Source organism: Dendrobates tinctorius, unplaced genomic scaffold, assembly GCF_039654945.1.
Source record: "Dendrobates tinctorius isolate UK_male_01 unplaced genomic scaffold, ASM3965494v1 ptg000007l, whole genome shotgun sequence".
NCBI classification, from domain to species: Eukaryota; Metazoa; Chordata; class Amphibia; order Anura; family Dendrobatidae; genus Dendrobates; species Dendrobates tinctorius.
In genome coordinates, this window is record NW_027361675.1 from 2,621,548 (window position 1) to 2,644,512 (window position 22,965).

A 22,965-nucleotide genomic window follows, 5' to 3' on the forward strand; every position below is an offset into this window, starting at 1 on the left:
CAATGCAAAACAAAACCAAAACACAAATGCAAAAGTAGAACAGAAAACTTAGCTTTTGAGGAGCAGGAATCAGACTGGTCTCCTAGAATCCCTCAGAGAGATCACCAGCAAGGCAGAAGGGCGTCGGCTGCCTTATATCCAGTCAGTAATTCCCGTCACCCAGTCATCATCATCCTGCCCAGCTGCTTGGTAATCAGCCTTACTACCTTCCTTCACCAGAAGAGGGAGTTCATCAGACCTCAATGGTGAAGGGGAAAATGAACTCACAACAGTACCTCCCCCTTGAGGAGGGGTCAACGAACCCTTATCCACGCCACCAAGGCGATCAGGGTGAGCCCGATGAAAGGCACGCACCAATCTTTTGGCATGAATATCAGAGGCAGAGACCCAGGAATTATCCTCCTGACCATAACCCTTCCACTTAATCAAATACTGGAGTCTCCGTCTAGCCAGACGGGAATCCAGTATCTTCTCTACCTCATATTCCATGTTACCTTCAACCAATACAGGATCCGGAGGTGCCACCCCAGGAACTACTGGTTCAACAAACCTCTTCAACAAGGACTTATGAAACACATTATGGATTTTAAATGTAACAGGAAGAGCCAAACGAAAAGAGACCGGATTAATAATCTCCAAAATCTTGTAAGGTCCAATAAATCTAGGCTTAAACTTAGGAGAAGCCACCTTCATAGCGATATTTTTTGATGATAACCAAACCATATCATCAACCTTAAACTGGGGACCAATGGTCCTATGATGGTTGGAAAACCGCTGGGCCTTTTCCTGGGAGAGAGATAACTTATCCACCACTTGGTCCCAGATCTGGTGCATTCTCTCCACCACAGTGTCAACACCTGGGCAGGCAGAAGGCTCCACCTGCCCTGAAGAAAATTGAGGATGAAACCCAAAGTTACAAAAAAAAGGAGACATCAAAATGGCAGAACTAGCTCTATTATTTAAAGCAAATTCGGCCAAGGGCAAAAATGAAACCCAATCATCCTGATCAGCGGAAATAAAACATCTCAAATACGACTCCAAGGTCTGGTTTGCTCTCTCCGTCTGCCCATTGGTCTGAGGGTGAAAAGCAGAGGAGAAGGACAACTGAATTCCGAGCTTGGAACAGAAAGTCCTCCAAAATCTAGACACAAACTGAACTCCTCTGTCAGATACAATGTTCTCAGGAATCCCGTGCAAGCGAACCACCTGTTGCAAAAACAGGGGCACCAACTCAGAGGAAGATGGCAACTTAGGGAGTGGTACAAGATGAACCATCTTAGAGAACCTATCACAAATCACCCAAATAACAGTCATTCTCTGAGAGACAGGCATATCAGAGATGAAATCCATTGAAATATGGGTCCATGGCCTCCTGGGAACCGGCAAAGGCATCAACAACCCACTAGAGCGAGAACAAGGTTTAGACCGGGAGCAAGTCCCACAGGACTGCACAAAATTCCTGACATCACGAGACAAGGCGGGCAACCAAAAAGACCGACTCACCAGATCTCTAGTACCAAAAATACCTGGATGACCAGCCAATGCAGAGCAATGAACTTCAGACATCACTCTCATCTTCCACTGGTCAGGAACATACAACTTTCCACTGGGACAACGCTCAGGTTTGTCCTCCTGGAACTCTTCCAGAGCATGTCTCAAATCGGGCGAGATGGCAGAAAGAACTACCCCTTTGCCTAAGATGGTAGCAGGCTTGGTCACCACAGGAGAATCAGCAAAGAAGCTCCTAGAGAGAGTGTCAGCCTTGACATTCTTAGTGCCAGGAAGAAAAGAGACCACAAAATCAAAACGTGTAAAAAACAAGGCCCACCTAGCCTGTCTAGGGTTCAAGCGTTTGGCCGACTCCAGGTAAATCAAATTCTTGTGGTCAGTGAGGACCACGACTTGATGTTTAGCTCCCTCCAACCAATGTCTCCACTCCTCAAATGCCCATTTCATGGCTAACAGTTCCCCACATCATAGTTACGTTCAGATGGAGAGAACTTTCGGGAAAAGACAGCACAGGGATTCATTTTAGATGTTACAGGATCCTTTTGGGACAAAACAGCTCCTGCACCAATCTCGGAAGCGTCCACCTCTACCTGGAACGGGAGTGAGACATCAGGCTGCCGCAAAACCGGGGCAGAAGTGAATCTTCGCTTCAGCTCCTGAAAGGAAGAAACAGCCTCCGGAGACCAATTCAACACATCAGCACCTTTCTTAGTCAGATCAGTCAATGGCTTGGCAACACTAGAAAATTTTGCTATAAATTTCCGATAAAAATTAGCAAAACCCAAAAACTTCTGGAGGGCCTTCAAAGAAGTGGGCTGAACCCAATCATAAATGGCCTGTACCTTGGCCGGGTCCATTTCAATAGTTGACGGAGACAAAATAAATCCCAAAAAAGAAATCCTCTGTACCCCAAAAAGGCATTTCGATCCTTTGACATATAGGGAATTCTCCCTCAAGATCCGGAACACAGTCCGAACATGTTCCACATGAGAATCCCAATCCTTGGAGAAGATCAAAATATCATCCAGATAGATAATCAAAAATGTATCCACAAAGTCTCGGAAAATATCGTTCATGAAGCACTGGAAGACAGAAGGGGCATTAGTGAGCCCAAAAGGCATCACCAGGTACTCAAAATGTCCCTCCGGAGTATTAAACGCCATCTTCCATTCATCCCCATGCTTAATGCGGATAAGATTAATTATACGCCCCCCTGAGGTCAAGCTTGGTAAACCAGCAAGCACCTTTAACTCTGGAAAATAGATCCGAAATCAGGGGTAACGGATACTGATATTTAATAGTAATTTTGTTGAGGTCACGATAATCAATACAAGGCCTTAATGAACCATCCTTTTTGGCCACGAAAAAAACCCCAGCACCTAAGGGTGAAGAGGATGGTCTAATATGACCCTTCTCCAACGCCTCCTTAATATAGGATCGCATAGCCTCGTACTCGGGTACAGATAAATTGAAGAGCCGACCCTTGGGAAATTTACACCCGGGCTCAGTTCAATTGCACAGTCATAACTCCTATGAGGAGGCAAAGACGCAGACTCATTTTCACTAAATACATCATAAAAATCCGCCAAATAGTCAGGAACATCATGCGACTGAGGAGAGGTGGAAAAAACAGGAGCCTCACTAAGGGCACACCGAGAACCCCAACTCACCACAGACACAGATTTCCAATCCAAAACTGGATTATGAATTTGCAACCAGGGAAACCCCAGAACAATGGTATCATGCAAATTATGCAACACCAAAAATCTGAAATTTTCTTGATGGTCTGGGGCGACCCGCATTACCACCTGGGTCCAAAACTGAGGTTTATTTTTCGCCAAAGGAGTAGCATCAATCCCCCTCAAAGGGATAGGCGTCCGCAGAGGTGTCATAGGAAATCCACAACGTTTAGCAAAATCCAAGTCCATTAGGTTCAGGGCTGCTCCCGAATCCACAAAAGCCTTGGCGGAAAATGTGGACAGGGAGCAAATCAGAATAATTGCCAGAAGAAACTTAGGTTGAACAACACCCACAGAAAACGTGTGTGCAAAATGTTTCTCTCGTTTAGGACAGACAGAAATAATATGCGAGGCATCTCCACAAAAAAAACACAGCTTATTACGCCTTCTGAACTCCTGACGTTGCTCCCTGGACAAAACTCTATCACATTGCATAGGTTCAGACATTTGTTCAACAGGTGGCAACACCTCTCGTGCAGTCCTGCGTTCACGTAAACGCCGATCAACCTGAATGGCTAATGACATAGAATCGTCAAGACCAGAGGGAACAGGAAATCCCACCATAGTATCTTTTACGGCTTCTGACAAACCCTTCCGAAAGAGAGCTGCCAAGGCATTATCATTCCAGGTAGTAAGGACCGCCCACTTTCAGAATTTTTGACAGTACAATTCTGCAGAATCTCGACCCTGGCTCAATGCCAACAGGGTCTTTTCAGCCTGATCAATAGCATTAGGTTCATCATACAACAACCCCAGGCTTGAAAAAATGCGTTCACATTAGTTAGAATAGGATCATCTGGTTTCAAAGAAAACGTCCCATCCTGGGGATCGCTACGCAGCAAAGATATGACAATTTTAACCTGCTGCGCGGAGCTCCCTGACGAGTTAGGCTTCAAGGCAAAAAATAATTTACAATTATTTTTGAAATTCAAAAATTTAGACCGATCTCCAAAAAACACATCAGGAGTAGGGATCTTTGGTTCAGCAATATGTGAATGAGCAAGGTAGGTGGAAATTCCCCGCACTTCCGCAGCGAGCTGCTCCACACGATCAGACAATTGCTTTATCTCCATTGAGAGAAAAAAAAATTCCCCCTACAGCCTCAGAGATATAGAGGAAAGAATATACACACTTTTTTTTACAATTCTTTCCTGCTATTGAGTACCCTAGGATCTACGGTATGGCTGGTGATTCTGTTATGTATGAGTCACCGTAGGAGGCAAAAACAGAAATACTAGCTAAGTCCAGAAAACCAGAGAAGTTGGCAGCTATCGGATTGCAGACCCCTGAACCTATCAACAACAACTAGCAGTAGCTGTGGGGGGTTACTACGGTGCCCTAGACCCCTCGATCACAGCCGGAGAACTACATAGCCTAAAGACAGAAAGGGACATCTAAACTGCCCCAGAGCAGACCCCAAAGCAATAGGCAGCCCCCAACATACAATGACGGTGAAGCAAGATGAAAAAACACTCACACAGATAGAAAGATAGGCTGAGCAAATGATGGGGCCCAAGCTAACTAGATAGGACAGGATAGAAAAGCTGCTGTCTGTAATCCGCCAAAACCCTATCAAAACAAGAGCCATCAGCTGATAGGGAAAAAAGCCCTGAAGACGCTAGGCTTCAAAAAGACTATATCAGTACTCAGGTATTTTCTGAAGACAGAGCAAAAAAGGAATTCAGCTCACCCCAGCAGGGAATGGCAGAAATCAAGGAAAACAATGCAAAACAAAACCAAAACACAAATGCAAAAATAGAACAGAAAACTTAGCTTTTGAGGAGCAGGAATCAGACTGGTCTCCTAGAATCCCTCAGAGAGATCACCAGCAAGGCAGAAGGGCGTCGGCTGCCTTATATCCAGTCAGTAATTCCCGTCACCCAGTCATCATCATCCTGCCCAGCTGCTTGGTAATCAGCCTCACTACCTTCCTTCACCAGAAGAGGGAGTTCATCAGACCTCAATGGTGAAGGGGAAAATGAATTCACAACGCTTTTCTTTAATATAAGTTGTTCATCTTTCCATATGATAACTGGGGTCCTATGGACCCCAAGCAGCTAATAGTGTAAGTATTTTGTCGCGACTATCTGAAGGTCAAGATTTGCAAAGTTGCTTTGTTTTTATTTTAGTGCACTGGGGGAATAAGACGCTGGTGTCTAATGCTACAGACCTTTAATGCATTGGGAGATGTATTTAGCTAGACTACATGGATAATTAAGCATGAGGTTTATAAAGTGTAGTTTTTATATACATTGTTCTAATCAAACTCAGACTCAGGAAAAAAGCAAACAAAAGCAGTTTCATTTATTTTGGAATAATTCCTTTGTTTGGCTGAAAAAAACAAAACACATACACCAAATCTGCAATGTATAAGTGATACATGTGCTATGTTTGTAAATCTTTGTGAACATTGCACATAAAAGTAAGGGGTTTTCCAGGATTTTTTTAAATGTATCCAAAAGCAAGACTTTGGTATAAAAAAATGTAGCATACTTCCTGCAGTGATCACTATACATCACTCACATGCAGGGACATATTTACAATTAGGCACCCATGAGCATGTGCCTAAGATGGAGGAGGATAGGGGTGTGTATTTACTGTATATTTGCAGTGTGTGTGTATATTATATAGGTGTGTATAAATGCTGTTCATGTATGTGTGCAGTGTGTATATATATATATATGTGTGTGTAATGTTTGTATACACTGTATGTGTGTAGAGTGTTTAAACTCTATACAGTCATGGTCAAAAGTGTTGGCACCCTTGAAATTCTTCCAGAAAATTAATTATTTCTCCCAGAAAATTATTGCACTTACACATGTTTTGTTATAAACAAGTTTATTTATTTTGTGTGTATTAGAACAACACAAAAACAGAGAGAGAAAGGCAAATTGGTAGAGTTGAGCGACTTTTGTTTTTTTAGGGTCGCGTTTCGTTTCGTGAAACCCGACTTTTCCAAAAGTCGGGTCGAGCAAGATCGTCCGATTATAGGGAAAAGTCGGGGTCGTCCCGAAACACGAAACCCAATGTAAGTCAATGGGGAATAAAAGTCAGCAGTGAGAGGAGGACAGGAAACACACCTACAGTGCCCATTTGAATGCCAAAAGCATCAATTCTTCTTACTTAAGCTTGTCAACCTTAATTAACTTCATAATTAGAGTTGAGCGAAACGGGTCGAAAAAATTCAAAAGTCGCCGACTTTTGGCAAAGTCGGGTTTCATGCGCTCTTTTTCAGCCAATCAGGATCCACGGACACTGTGGGCAACGTGATGACCTAGGCACGGGTCACCACCAACTTTCAGAAGGGCATGCAAGTGATTGGCTTGCTTTGGTGGGCGTCACAGGGGGTATAAAAGGGCGTGCACGCCGACCGCCATCTTACTTCTGCCGATCTTAGTATAGGGAGAGGTTGCTGCTGATTCTGTAGGGAGAGCGTTAGGCAGGGAAGAAGACAAAAAAACTGCTTCTGCTGCTAGCGATTTGGCCTGCACAACACACAAGTCACTGTGTGTGCAGTGCAAGGGGAGGCTATATTGTGGTGTATCAGTGGTGTTGGTTGTTTGGCTGCCTTTTAAGGCTTCCTGACACGCTGGCATTGCTGTTTACCCACTGCTCCGCAAACTGCTTTTTTAAAAGCAATCCAATCTCCCTTATCCTCTAGTCACTTTTGTCACAGCTGTGCCATCGAGCCTGTCACATAGCGCTCAGATATCAGTGGGCCTCACACAATCCACAAGTGTCCAGTGTCCAAAAGTGTGCGCAGAGATTCAAAATCTCCATTATCCTCTCGTCACTTTGGTCACAGGCTGCTGTGCCATCGAGCGTGTCACATAGCGCTCAGATATCAGTGGGCCTCACACAATCCACAAGTGTCCAGTGTCCAAAAGTGTGCGCAGAGATTCAAAATCTCCATTATCCTCTCGTCACTTTGGTCACAGGCAGCTGTGCCATCGAGCGTGTCACATAGCGCTCAGATATCAGTGGGCCTCACACAATCCACAAGTGTCCAGTGTCCAAAAGTGTGCGCAGAGATTCAAAATCTCCATTATCCTCTCATCACTTTGGTCACAGGCAGCTGTGCCATCGAGCGTGTCACATAGCGCTCAGATATCAGTGGGCCTCACACAATCCACAAGTGTCCAGTGTCCAAAAGTGTGCGCAGAGATTCAAAATCTCCATTATCCTCTCATCACTTTGGTCACAGGCAGCTGTGCCATCGAGCGTGTCACATAGCGCTCAGATATCAGTGGGCCTCACACAATCCACAAGTGTCCAAAAGTGTGCGCAGAGATTCAAAATCTCCATTATCCTCTCGTCACTTTGGTCACAGGCAGCTGTGCCATCGAGCCTGTCACATAGCGCTCAGATATCAGTGGGCCTCACACAATCCAAAAGTGTCCACTGTCCACAAGTGTGTGCAGAAATTCTAAATCTCCCCTGTCCTATAGACACCTTGTACCTTGTTTTACATTACTATATAGTTTGTTGGCTTTTGTCTACATTTCTACCAAAAATGAGGAAGGCTGGTGGAAGAGGCCGTGGAATTGGGGGGGTTTGGCAGCTGGTAATGATGGTGTTGGTGGTGGATCTGATGGTAGTGGCAAGAGCAAAATAGGACCGAATGCAGGAGGTGCTGACCCTGCGTCATCGTCTGGCTACATAAGGCCTCGAACGCTTAGTTTTCTAGGAGTTGGCAAACCGCTTTTAAAGGCAGAGCATCAGGAAAAAGTTTTGTCTTACATTGCTGACTCAGCCTCCAGCTCTATCGCCTCCTCTTCTTCAGTTGTAAAAAGTAAAAGCACTGAGTCGTCATTGGAGGCTCATGTTCATGAACCACACCTTTCCTTGTGTCCTTCACCCCAACCAAGATTGAAGGATGACGCAGGCCATACTACTGATTACTCCATGGAGCTGTTTTCACATACCATGCCTGGATTATCAAGTGAAATGGTGAATTACCCAGGCCAAGATGAATCTGACATGGAGTGCACTGATGCACAGCCGCTGATGGATGATTCTGCTGGTACATTCACTCAGAGCACTACATTGTCCTCGCAGTGTACAGAGCCAGATTTTGACCCTGATGAGACTCAGGTGCCCCTTCCAGCACACTATACCACCATACACGGTGACACAGAGAAAGGTGCACATGACATAGAAGAGGAGGTGATGGATGACCCAGTTGTTGACCCAGATTGGCATCCATTGGGGGAAGAGGGTGCTGCTTCCAATAGCTCAGATGAGGAGCATCCACAGCAGACATCGACATCGCAACAGCTGTTATCTGGCAGGCCCGGAGCACTCCAAAGACAGGTTCCAAACATCAAAAGAGTTGCTGGACAGCTTGTCCAGAGGGTCAAAAGATCACAGCGTGCTAGGCCGCAAAATGTCTGCCAAAGTAGGAAGAGTGCAGTGTGGCACTTTTTTGAACAAAATCCTCATGATCAGGCCAAGGTTATCTGTAAGAAGTGCGCAAAGACCTTTAGCCGAGGGAAAAATCTGAAAAATTTGAATACCAGTTGCATGCTTAGACATTTAACCAGCATGCACTTGCAAGCGTGGACACAACACCAAACCTCAAGTGCCACATGTGCAACTGATCACAATGAAGGTAGTCAGCAACGCTACATTGTTTCCCCCACTGTAAGCCCACCGGTTAGCACAGCAGCAAATGTTGAGGTGTCGTTGCAAGACCACAGCAGTCAGGGAATCCCACTGTTATATCAACGAAAGACTGATTCTAGGCCATCAGAAAGAACACCAACTCCATCACCATCATCAACCCTCTCTCAGTCCGCCCTGTCCACCGCTACTTCCACCATATGCAGCTCTCAAGTCCAGCTCACCCTCCCAAACACTATGAGTAGGTCAAGAAAGTACTCAGTCTCTCATCCGCGTACACTGGGTTTGAACGCCCACATTGCCAAACTAATCTCGTTTGAGATGATGCCCTTTCGGTTGGTGGAAAGCACAGCTTTCCGCGAACTCATGGCCTATGCAGTACCACGCTATGACCTACCCAGTCGCCACTTCTTCTCTCGCAAAGCCATCCCAGCCCTCCACCATCATGTGAAAGACCGCATTGTCCATGCACTCAAGCAGTCAGTGAGCGGAAAGGTGCACCTCACAACTGATGCATGGTCCAGTCGGCATGGCCAGGGCCGTTACGTGTCCATCACTGTGCACTGGGTTAATGTGGTGGATGCAGGGTCCACAGGGGACAGCGGTGGTGGGACAGTGCTGCCTAGCCCACGGTATAGGAAACAGTTGGCTGTAGGCGTTCGACCCTCCTCCTCCTCCTCCTCCTCCTCCTCCAGAAGCGAAAGCTCGTCCACAGAGCGCAGTCGTACGAGCACTCCATCTGCAGCTGCCACTGTTGCACACGATGTGTCCCCCTATCGAGCAGCTAGTGGAAAGCGTCAGCAGGCTGTGTTGCAGATGATGTGTTTGGGCGACAGACACACCACCGAGGTGCTGGCCGAGTACTTGAAGCGACAAACTGAGTCATGGCTGGGCAGTGTACATCTTGAGGCAGGCAAGGTAGTTAGTGATAACGGCCGTAATTTTGTGGCAGCCATAGCCCTTTCAAAACTCAGCCACATACCTTGCTTGGCTCACACCTTGAACCTGGTGGTGCAGTGCTTCCTCAAAAATTATCCGGAGTTAACAGCCCTGCTCCAGAAGGTGCGAAGACTGTGCGCGCACATCCGCCGGTCGCCTGTACACTCCGTTCGTATGCAGAAGCTGCAGCGATTGCTCCACCTTCCCAACCACCGCCTCATTATCGACATTGCAACAAGGTGGAACTCCACCCTGCACATGGTGGAGCGGCTGTGCGAGCAGAGGCAGGCCATAATGCATTTGTGGGAGGATACACGGCCAGGCACTTTGAGAGCAGACATGGAGTTGACAGGCGTGCAGTGGTCGAAGCTGAAAGACCTTTGTAAAGTCCTTCAGTGTTTTGAGGAATGCACACGGCTGGTAAGCGCAGACGACGCCATCCTAAGCATGAGCATCCCACTTATGCGTCTGCTCATGCAAACTTTGACGCACCTTAAGGAGCAGGCGTCTGCAGCCAATGTTGATGAGGAGGAAGAGGAGGAGGGAATCCTTGATGACATTCAGCCATTGTCTGCTCAGGGACCTCTCCTGGACGAGGTGGAGGAAGAAGAGGAGGAGGAGGAGGATGATGGGGATGATTACTTAGGGGAGGAGGATGCATCTCGTGGGGCAAGTGAAAATGTTGGCGTGGCAAGGTCTGGTACAGGGTTTGTGCGTGACTGGAGGGATGTGGATTTGCCAGAAAGTGCTCCTCCACCCAGCACTCGCAGTGCATCATTGACACCGGGAACATTAGCCCACATGTCAGATTATGCCTTGCGGATCCTAAAAAGGGACCCCCGCATTGCCAAAATGATGAACGATGACGAATACTGGTTGGCCAGCATCCTGGATCCACGCTATAAAGGCAAATTACAAAACATCATGCCACAGGAGAACCTTGACCTAATATTGGCTAATAAACAAGCAACTCTGGTAAATCGGTTGCTTGAGGCATTCCCAGCACACAGCAGCGGTGATGGTTCTCACACGAGCCGTACGGGCCGGGGGCAGCTTGGCAGAGGTGTTCGTGGTGCACACAGCAGAAGTGGCGTTGGAGACAGGGGTTTCATGACAATGTTGTGGACTGATTTTTCAAATACCGCTCACACAACTGGTAATACTGCATCGATGGAAAGTGACAGGAGACAGCAGTTGTCAACTATGGTTACAAACTACTTTTCCTCCCATATCGATGTTCTCCCACACAGGTCATTCCCATTTGACTATTGGGCCGCTAAACTGGATACCTGGCCTGAATTGGCCCAATATGCCTTACAGGAGCTCGCTTGCCCAGCTGCAAGTGTGCTATCGGAAAGAGTCTTCAGTGCAGCTGGATCAATCCTGACAGAAAAAAGGACCCGTCTGTCAACCCAAAATGTGGATGATCTAACCTTCATTAAAATGAACCACGCATGGGTTTCCAAGGATTTTGTCCCACCTTCCCCTGATGACACATAGGGTGACAGAAAAATGGCTTGCTTTGGTCCACCTCTTCCTGGTACTTCACCTATTTCGCCTTTTGCATCAGCTGAATGTCCAACATCAACATATGCCACTTTCTAAAACTCCCTAACTGTGCTGCCTCCCCCCCCATGGCCGGGGTCACCACCTACCGCACGACACCGTGCGAGTGCCGTTGCCCTGGACAGGTGGGTAGGCCGACTCTTGGGCGCGGGCACTGGCACAGGGTCCCTCATAGTGCAATCAAGTGTCTCTGATGGCGGTGGTGCACACCCGCCGTCAGACACACCGCTGTACTATGAGGGGCCCAGTGCCAGTACCGACGCCCACGAGTGGACCCCCCTTGCTTGGGCAGGGCCCCAGCATTTGCAATCTTTACCTCTCCCTGCTCCTCCGCTGTGTAATCTGGGCCGTCAAATCCATACTGTGCCTGACACCGTCTGAGCCTGCCTCCTGAGACATATATTTTGAATGTGTACGCTATCCATACATGTTATCCGGGGATACGGTACCCTTTCTAACCTTTGTGCAATCACGTGCAATCCATACTGGGCCTAACACCGTCTGAGCCTGCCTCCTGAGACATATATTTTGAATGTGTACGCTATCCATACATGTTATCCGGGGATACGGTACCCTTTCTAACCTTTGTGCAATCACGTGCAATCCATACTGGGCCTGACACCGTCTGAGCCTGCCTCCTGAGACATATATTTTGAATGTGTACGCTATCCATACATGTTATCCAGGGATACGGTACCCTTTCTAACCTTTGTGCAATCACGTGCAATCCATACTGGGCCTAACACCGTCTGAGCCTGCCTCCTGAGACATATATTTTGAATGTGTACGCTATCCATACATGTTATCCGGGGATACGGTACCCTTTCTAACCTTTGTGCAATCACGTGCAATCCATACTGGGCCTAACACCGTCTGAGCCTGCCTCCTGAGACATATATTTTGAATGTGTACGCTATCCATACATGTTATCCGGGGATACGGTACCCTTTCTAACCTTTGTGCAATCACGTGCAATCCATACTGGGCCTAACACCATCTGAGCCTGCCTCCTGAGACATATATTTTGAATGTGTACGCTATCCATACATGTTATCCGGGGATACGGTACCCTTTCTAACCTTTGTGCAATCACGTGCAATCCATACTGGGCCTGACACCGTCTGAGCCTGCCTCCTGAGACATATATTTTGAATGTGTACGCTATCCATACATGTTATCCAGGGATACGGTACCCTTTCTAACCTTTGTGCAATCACGTGCAATCCATACTGGGCCTAACACCGTCTGAGCCTGCCTCCTGAGACATATATTTTGAATGTGTACGCTATCCATACATGTTATCCGGGGATACGGTACCCTTTCTAACCTTTGTGCAATCACGTGCATTCCATACTGGGCCTGACACCGTCTGAGCCTGCCTCCTGAGACATATATTTTGAATGTGTACGCTATCCATACATGTTATCCAGGGATACGGTACCCTTTCTAACCTTTGTGCAATCACGTGCAATCCATACTGGGCGTGAGAACGGCTGGTGAGCTGTTAAGCAAGCTACAGCACCTGTCCAGACAAGTACAGGGATTCCCTAGCGAGGAGACTTATTTGATTGTTTTCAATGTTGGGACAGCAATTTTTGGGGAGCACTATACTCTGGAGAATGATAGATGGGGCCCACCATACACTGGAACATTCCAAAGGTGGACATCAGACACTGGAGCAGCATTTACAGGGCCCATTATACACTAGAGCAATAGAAATGGGGCCCATTATGTTTGGAGCATTATTTGGGCCCATAAGACAGTGGAGCTTCATCCATGGGGACCAACATATACTGTAGCATTATGTGGAGCTCATCATATACTGTTTCAAACATTATATGGGACCAATGATTCTGTATGGAGAAATAGATGGGCCTCGTCATGAGATGTAAAAAGTGAAGTATTTTTCATTGTACTATACCGCTATTTATCTGCCGTATCGGAGCATGATGAGTTGTGGTATGTGTTAAAGGGGTGCTCTTTCGCCCAGGGCACATGAAAACCTGCAGCCAGCCCTCCCCCCCCACAACTTTAGCCAAATAACCCCCATTTTTCAGTGCGTAACTTGTATTATGAAGTTAATTAAGGTTGACAAGCTTAAGTAAGAAGAATTGATGCTTTTGGCATTCAAATGGGCACTGTAGGTGTGTTTCCTGTCCTCCTCTCACTGCCGACTTTTATTCCCCATTGACTTACATTGGGTTTCGTGTTTCGGGACGACCCCGATTTTTCCCTATAATCGGACGATCTTGCTAGACCCGACTTTTGGAAAAGTCGGGTTTCACGAAACGAAACGCGACCCTAAAAAAACAAAAGTCGCTCAACTCTATTCATAATACAAGTTACGCACTGAAAAATGGGGGTTATTTGGCTAAAGTTGTGGGGGGGGAGGGCTGGCTGCAGGTTTTCATGTGCACTGGGCGAAAGAGCGCCCCTTTAACACATACCACAACTCATCATGCTCCGATACGGCAGATAAATAGCGGTATAGTACAATGAAAAATACCTCACTTTTTACATCTCATGACGAGGCCCATCTATTTCTCCATACAGAATCATTGGTCCCATATAATGTTTGAAACAGTATATGATGAGCTCCACATAATGCTACAGTATATGTTGGTCCCCATGGATGAAGCTCCACTGTCTTATGCGCCCAAATAATGCTCCAAACATAATGGGCCCCATTTCTAATGCTCTAGTGTATAATGGGCCCTGTAAATGCTGCTCCAGTGTCTGATGTCCACCTTTGGAATGTTCCAGTGTATGGTGGGCCCCATCTATCATTCTCCAGAGTATAGTGCTCCCCAAAAATTGCTGTCCCAACATTGAAAACAATCAAATAAGTCTCCTCGCTAGGGAATCCCTGTACTTTTCTGGACAGGTGCTGTAGCTTGCTTAACAGCTCGCCAGCCGTTCTCACGCCCAGTATGGATTGCACGTGATTGCACAAAGGTTAGAAAGGGTACCGTATCCCTGGATAACATGTATGGATAGCGTACACATTCAAAATATATGTCTCAGGAGGCAGGCTCAGACGGTGTCAGGCCCAGTATGGATTGCACGTGATTGCACAAAGGTTAGAAAGGGTACCGTATCCCTGGATAACATGTATGGATAGCGTACACATTCAAAATATATGTCTCAGGAGGCAGGCTCAGACGGTGTCAGGCCCAGTATGGATTGCACGTGATTGCACAAAGGTTAGAAAGGGTACCGTATCCCTGGATAACATGTATGGATAGCGTACACATTCAAAATATATGTCTCAGGAGGCAGGCTCAGACGGTGTTAGGCCCAGTATGGATTGCACGTGATTGCACAAAGGTTAGAAAGGGTACCGTATCCCTGGATAACATGTATGGATAGCGTACACATTCAAAATATATGTCTCAGGAGGCAGGCTCAGACGGTGTCAGGCACAGTATGGATTGCACGTGATTGCACAAAGGTTAGAAAGGGTACCGTATCCCCGGATAACATGTATGGATAGCGTACACATTCAAAATATATGTCTCAGGAGGTAGGCTCAGACGGTGTCAGGCACAGTATGGATTGCACGTGATTGCACAAAGGTTAGAAAGGGTACCGTATCCCTGGATAACATGTATGGATAGCGTACCCATTCAAAATATATGTCTCAGGAGGCAGGCTCAGACGGTGTTAGGCCCAGTATGGATTGCACGTGATTGCACAAAGGTTAGAAAGGGTACCGTATCCCCGGATAACATGTATGGATAGCGTACACATTCAAAATATATGTCTCAGGAGGCAGGCTCAGACGGTGTTAGGCCCAGTATGGATTGCACGTGATTGCACAAAGGTTAGAAAGGGTACCGTATCCCCGGATAACATGTATGGATAGCGTACACATTCAAAATATATGTCTCAGGAGGCAGGCTCAGACGGTGTTAGGCCCAGTATGGATTGCACGTGATTGCACAAAGGTTAGAAAGGGTACCGTATCCCTGGATAACATGTATGGATAGCGTACACATTCAAAATATATGTCTCAGGAGGCAGGCTCAGACGGTGTCAGGCACAGTATGGATTGCACGTGATTGCACAAAGGTTAGAAAGGGTACCGTATCCCCGGATAACATGTATGGATAGCGTACACATTCAAAATATATGTCTCAGGAGGCAGGCTCAGACGGTGTTAGGCCCAGTATGGATTGCATGTGATTGCACAAAGGTTAGAAAGGGTACCGTATCCCCGGATAACATGTATGGATAGCGTACACATTCAAAATATATGTCTCAGGAGGCAGGCTCAGACGGTGTTAGGCCCAGTATGGATTGCACGTGATTGCACAAATGTTAGAAAGGGTACCGTATCCCCGGATAACATGTATGGATAGCGTACACATTCAAAATATATGTCTCAGGAGGCAGGCTCAGACGGTGTCAGGCACAGTATGGATTGCACGTGATTGCACAAAGGTTAGAAAGGGTACCGTATCCCTGGATAACATGTATGGATAGCGTACACATTCAAAATATATTTCTCAGGAGGCAGGCTCAGACGGTGTCAGGCACAGTATGGATTGCACGTGATTGCACAAAGGTTAGAAAGGGTACCGTATCCCCGGATAACATGTATGGATAGCGTACACATTCAAAATATATGTCTCAGGAGGCAGGCTCAGACGGTGTTAGGCCCAGTATGGATTGCACGTGATTGCACAAAGGTTAGAAAGGCTACCGTATCCCCGGATAACATGTATGGATAGCGTACACATTCAAAATATATGTCTCAGGAGGCAGGCTCAGACGGTGTTAGGCCCAGTATGGATTGCACGTGATTGCCCAAAGGTTAGAAAGGGTACCGTATCCCCGGATAACATGTATGGATAGCGTACACATTCAAAATATATGTCTCAGGAGGCAGGCTCAGACGGTGTCAGGCACAGTATGGATTTGACGGCCCAGATTACACAGCGGAGGAGCAGGGAGAGGTAAAGATTGCAAATGCTGGGGCCCTGCCCAAGCAAGGGGGGTCCACTCGTGGGCGTCGGTACTGGCACTGGGCCCCTCATAGTACAGCGGTGTGTCTGACGGCGGGTGTGCACCACCGCCATCAGAGACACTTGATTGCACTATGAGGGACCCTGTGCCAGTGCCCGCGCCCAAGAGTCGGCCTACCCACCTGTCCAGGGCAACGGCACTCGCACGGTGTCGTGCGGTAGGTGGTGACCCCGGCCATGGGGGGGGAGGCAGCACAGTTAGGGAGTTTTAGAAAGTGGCATATGTTGATGTTGGACATTCAGCTGATGCAAAAGGCGAAATAGGTGAAGTACCAGGAAGAGGTGGACCAAAGCAAGCCATTTTTCTGTCACCCTATGTGTCATCAGGGGAAGGTGGGACAAAATCCTTGGAAACCCATGCGTGGTTCATTTTAATGAAGGTTAGATCATCCACATTTTGGGTTGACAGACGGGTCCTTTTTTCTGTCAGGATTGATCCAGCTGCACTGAAGACTCTTTCCGATAGCACACTTGCAGCTGGGCAAGCGAGCTCCTGTAAGGCATATTGGGCCAATTCAGGCCAGGTGTCCAGTTTAGCGGCCCAATAGTCAAAGGGGAATGACCTGTGTGGGAGAACATCGATATGGGAGGAAAAGTAGTTTGTAACCATAGTTGACAACTGCTGTCTCCTGTCACTTTCCATCGATGCAGTATTACCAGTTGTGTGAGCGGTATTTGAAAAATCAGTCCACAACATTGTCATGAAACCCCTGTCTCCAACGCCACTTCTGCTGTGTGCACCACGAACACCTCTGCCAAGCTGCCCCCGGCCCGTACGGCTCGTGTGAGAACCATCACCGCTGCTGTGTGCTGGGAATGCCTCAAGCAACCGATTTACCAGAGTTGCTTGTTTATTAGCCAATATTAGGTCAAGGTTCTCCTGAGGCATGATGTTTTGTAATTTGCCTTTATAGCGTGGATCCAGGAAGCTGGCCAACCAGTAGTCGTCATCGTTCATCATTTTGGCAATGCGGGGGTCCCTTTTTAGGATCCGCAAGGCATAATCTGACATGTGGGCCAATGTTCCCGGTGTCAATGATGCACTGCGAGTGCTGGGTGGAGGAGCACTTTCTGGCAAATCCACATCCCTCCAGTCACGCACAAACCCTGTACCAGACCTTGCCACGCCAACATTTTCACTTGCCCCACGAGATGCATCCTCCTCCCCTAAGTAATCATCCCCATCATCCTCCTCCTCCTCCTCTTCTTCCTCCACCTCGTCCAGGAGAGGTCCCTGAGCAGACAATGGCTGAATGTCATCAAGGATTCCCTCCTCCTCTTCCTCCTCATCAACATTGGCTGCAGACGCCTGCTCCTTAAGGTGCGTCAAAGTTTGCATGAGCAGACGCATAAGTGGGATGCTCATGCTTAGGATGGCGTCGTCTGCGCTTACCAGCCGTGTGCATTCCTCAAAACACTGAAGGACTTTACAAAGGTCTTTCAGCTTCGACCACTGCACGCCTGTCAACTCCATGTCTGCTCTCAAAGTGCCTGGCCGTGTATCCTCCCACAAATGCATTATGGCCTGCCTCTGCTCGCACAGCCGCTCCACCATGTGCAGGGTGGAGTTCCACCTTGTTGCAATGTCGATAATGAGGCGGTGGTTGGGAAGGTGGAGCAATCGCTGCAGCTTCTGCATACGAACGGAGTGTACAGGCGACCGGCGGATGTGCGCGCACAGTCTTCGCACCTTCTGGAGCAGGGCTGTTAACTCCGGATAATTTTTGAGGAAGCACTGCACCACCAGGTTCAAGGTGTGAGCCAAGCAAGGTATGTGGCTGAGTTTTGAAAGGGCTATGGCTGCCACAAAATTACGGCCGTTATCACTAACTACCTTGCCTGCCTCAAGATGTACACTGCCCAGCCATGACTCAGTTTGTCGCTTCAAGTACTCGGCCAGCACCTCGGCGGTGTGTCTGTCGCCCAAACACATCATCTGCAACACAGCCTGCTGACGCTTTCCACTAGCTGCTCGATAGGGGGACACATCGTGTGCAACAGTGGCAGCTGCAGATGGAGTGCTCGTACGACTGCGCTCTGTGGACGAGCTTTCGCTTCTGGAGGAGGAGGAGGAGGAGGGTCGAACGCCTACAGCCAACTGTTTCCTATACCGTGGGCTAGGCAGCACTGTCCCACCACCGCTGTCCCCTGTGGACCCTGCATCCACCACATTAACCCAGTGCGCAGTGATGGACACGTAACGGCCCTGGCCATGCCGACTGGACCATGCATCAGTTGTGAGGTGCACCTTTCCGCTCACTGACTGCTTGAGTGCATGGACAATGCGGTCTTTCACATGATGGTGGAGGGCTGGGATGGCTTTGCGAGAGAAGAAGTGGCGACTGGGTAGGTCATAGCGTGGTACTGCATAGGCCATGAGTTCGCGGAAAGCTGTGCTTTCCACCAACCGAAAGGGCATCATCTCAAACGAGATTAGTTTGGCAATGTGGGCGTTCAAACCCAGTGTACGCGGATGAGAGACTGAGTACTTTCTTGACCTACTCATAGTGTCTGGGAGGGTGAGCTGGACTTGAGAGCTGCATATGGTGGAAGTAGCGGTGGACAGGGCGGACTGAGAGAGGGTTGATGATGGTGATGGAGTTGGTGTTCTTTCTGATGGCCTAGAATCAGTCTTTCGTTGATATAACAGTGGGATTCCCTGACTGCTGTGGTCTTGCAACGACACCTCAACATTTGCTGCTGTGCTAACCGGTGGGCTTACAGTGGGGGAAACAATGTAGCGTTGCTGACTACCTTCGTTGTGATCAGTTGCACATGTGGCACTTGAGGTTTGGTGTTGTGTCCACGCTTGCAAGTGCATGCTGGTTAAATGTCTAAGCATGCAACTGGTATTCAAATTTTTCAGATTTTTCCCTCGGCTAAAGGTCTTTGCGCACTTCTTACAGATAACCTTGGCCTGATCATGAGGATTTTGTTCAAAAAAGTGCCACACTGCACTCTTCCTACTTTGGCAGACATTTTGCGGCCTAGCACGCTGTGATCTTTTGACCCTCTGGACAAGCTGTCCAGCAACTCTTTTGATGTTTGGAACCTGTCTTTGGAGTGCTCCGGGCCTGCCAGATAACAGCTGTTGCGATGTCGATGTCTGCTGTGGATGCTCCTCATCTGAGCTATTGGAAGCAGCACCCTCTTCCCCCAATGGATGCCAATCTGGGTCAACAACTGGGTCATCCATCACCTCCTCTTCTATGTCATGTGCACCTTTCTCTGTGTCACCGTGTATGGTGGTATAGTGTGCAGGAAAGGGGCACCTGAGTCTCATCAGGGTCAAAATCTGGCTCTGTACACTGCGAGGACAATGTAGTGCTCTGAGTGAATGTACCAGCAGAATCATCCATCAGCGGCTGTGCATCAGTGCACTCCATGTCAGATTCATCTTGGCCTGGGTAATTCACCATTTCACTTGATAATCCAGGCATGGTATGTGAAAACAGCTCCATGGAGTAATCAGTAGTATGGCCTGCGTCATCCTTCAATCTTGGTTGGGGTGAAGGACACAAGGAAAGGTGTGGTTCATGAACATGAGCCTCCAATGACGACTCAGTGCTTTTACTTTTTACAACTGAAGAAGAGGAGGCGATAGAGCTGGAGGCTGAGTCAGCAATGTAAGACAAAACTTTTTCCTGATGCTCTGCCTTTAAAAGCGGTTTGCCAACTCCTAGAAAACTAAGCGTTCGAGGCCTTATGTAGCCAGACGATGACGCAGGGTCAGCACCTCCTGCATTCGGTCCTATTTTGCTCTTGCCACTACCATCAGATCCACCACCAACACCATCATTACCAGCTGCCAACCCCCGCCCAATTCCACGGCCTCTTCCACCAGCCTTCCTCATTTTTGGTAGAAATGTAGACAAAATCCAACAAACTATATAGTAATGTAAAACAAGGTACAAGGTGTCTATAGGACAGGGGAGATTTAGAATTTCTGCACACACTTGTGGACAGTGGACACTTTTGGATTGTGTGAGGCCCACTGATATCTGAGCGCTATGTGACAGGCTCGATGGCACAGCTGCCTGTGACCAAAGTGACGAGAGGATAATGGAGATTTTGAATCTCTGTGCACACTTTTGGACACTGGACACTTGTGGATTGTGTGAGGCCCACTGATATCTGAGCGCTATGTGACAGGCTCGATGGCACAGCAGCCTGTGACCAAAGTGACGAGAGGATAATGGAGATTTTGAATCTCTGCGCATACTTTTGGACACTGGACACTTGTGGATTGTGTGAGGCCCACTGATATCTGAGCGCTATGTGACACGCTCGATGGCACAGCTGCCTGTGACCAAAGTGACGAGAGGATAATGGAGATTTTGAATCTCTGCGCACACTTTTGGACACTGGACACTTGTGGATTGTGTGAGGCCCACTGATATCTGAGCGCTATGTGACAGGCTCGATGGCACAGCTGCCTGTGACCAAAGTGACGAGAGGATAATGGAGATTTTGAATCTCTGCGCACACTTTTGGACACTGGACACTTGTGGATTGTGTGAGGCCCACTGATATCTGAGCGCTATGTGACACGCTCGATGGCACAGCTGCCTGTGACCAAAGTGACGAGAGGATAATGGAGATTTTGAATCTCTGCGCACACTTTTGGAAACTGGACACTTGTGGATTGTGTGAGGCCCACTGATATCTGAGCGCTATGTGACAGGCTCGATGGCACAGCTGCCTGTGACCAAAGTGACGAGAGGATAATGGAGATTTTGAATCTCTGCGCACACTTTTGGACACTGGACACTTGTGGATTGTGTGAGGCCCACTGATATCTGAGCGCTATTTGACAGGCTCGATGGCACAGCAGCCTGTGACCAAAGTGACGAGAGGATAATGGAGATTTTGAATCTCTGCGCACACTTTTGGACACTGGACACTTGTGGATTGTGTGAGGCCCACTGATATCTGAGCGCTATGTGACACGCTCGATGGCACAGCTGCCTGTGACCAAAGTGACGAGAGGATAATGGAGATTTTGAATCTCTGCGCACACTTTTGGACACTGGACACTTGTGGATTGTGTGAGGCCCACTGATATCTGAGCGCTATGTGACACGCTCGATGGCACAGCTGCCTGTGACCAAAGTGACGAGAGGATAATGGAGATTTTGATTCTCTGCGCACACTTTTGGACACTGGACACTTGTGGATTGTGTGAGGCCCACTGATATCTGAGCGCTATGTGACAGGCTCGATGGCACAGCTGCCTGTGACCAAAGTGACGAGAGGATAATGGAGATTTTGAATCTCTGCGCACACTTTTGGACACTGGACACTTGTGAATTGTGTGAGGCCCACTGATATCTGAGCGCTATGTGACAGGCTCGATGGCACAGCTGCCTGTGACCAAAGTGACGAGAGGATAATGGAGATTTTGAATCTCTGCGCACACTTTTGGACACTGGACACTTGTGGATTGTGTGAGGCCCACTGATATCTGAGCGCTATGTGACAGGCTCGATGGCACAGCTGCCTGTGACCAAAGTGACGAGAGGATAATGGAGATTTTGAATCTCTGCGCACACTTTTGGACACTGGACACTTGTGGATTGTGTGAGGCCCACTGATATCTGAGCGCTATGTGACACGCTCGATGGCACAGCTGCCTGTGACCAAAGTGACGAGAGGATAATGGAGATTTTGAATCTCTGCGCACACTTTTGGACACTGGACACTTGTGGATTGTGTGAGGCCCACTGATATCTGAGCGCTATGTGACAGGCTCGATGGCACAGCTGTGACAAAAGTGACTAGAGGATAAGGGAGATTGGATTGCTTTTAAAAAAGCAGTTTGCGGAGCAGTGTGTAAACAGCAATGCCAGCGTGTCAGGAAGCCTTAAAAGGCAGCCCAACAACCAACACCACTGATACACCACAATATAGCCTCCCCTTGCACTGGACACACAGTGACTTGTGTGTTGTGCAGGCCAAATCGCTAGCAGCAGAAGCAGTTTTTTTGTCTTCTTCCCTGCCTAACGCTCTCCCTACAGAATCAGCAGCAACCTCTCCCTATACTAAGATCGGCAGAAGTAAGATGGCGGTCGGCGTGCACGCCCTTTTATACCCCCTGTGACGCCCACCAAAGCAAGCCAATCACTTGCATGCCCTTCTGAAAGATGGTGGTGACCCGTGCCTAGGTCATCACGTTTCCCACAGTGTCCGTGGATCCTGATTGGCTGAAAAAGAGCGCAAAACAAACTTTTGAAAAGCGACTTTGGCGCGTAAGTCGCTGACCTCGTGGCCGACCTCATCCTAGGGTCGGGTTTCGTTTCATGAAACCCGACTTTGCCAAAAGTCGGCGACTTTTGAATTTTTTCGACCCGTTTCGCTCAACTCTACAAATTGGACATAAATTCACGCAAAACCCCAAAAATTGGCAGGACAAAATCGCTGCCACCCTCAATTTAATATTTGGTTGCACACCCTTTGGAATAAATAGCTACAACAATCGCTTCCTATAACCATCAACAAGCTTCTTACACCTCTCAATTGGTATTTATGGCCATTCTTCTTTTGCAAATTGCTACAGGTCTTTC

At 47.9% G+C, this 22,965-nt stretch overlaps 1 protein-coding gene across 1 annotated transcript in view; it reads left to right on the plus strand.

Annotated features, from left to right (window-relative positions):
• Positions 1 to 22,965, plus strand: part of COL9A2 (collagen type IX alpha 2 chain) — a 143,767-nt gene that overhangs the window by 38,436 nt on the left and 82,366 nt on the right. The window lies entirely within an intron of this gene.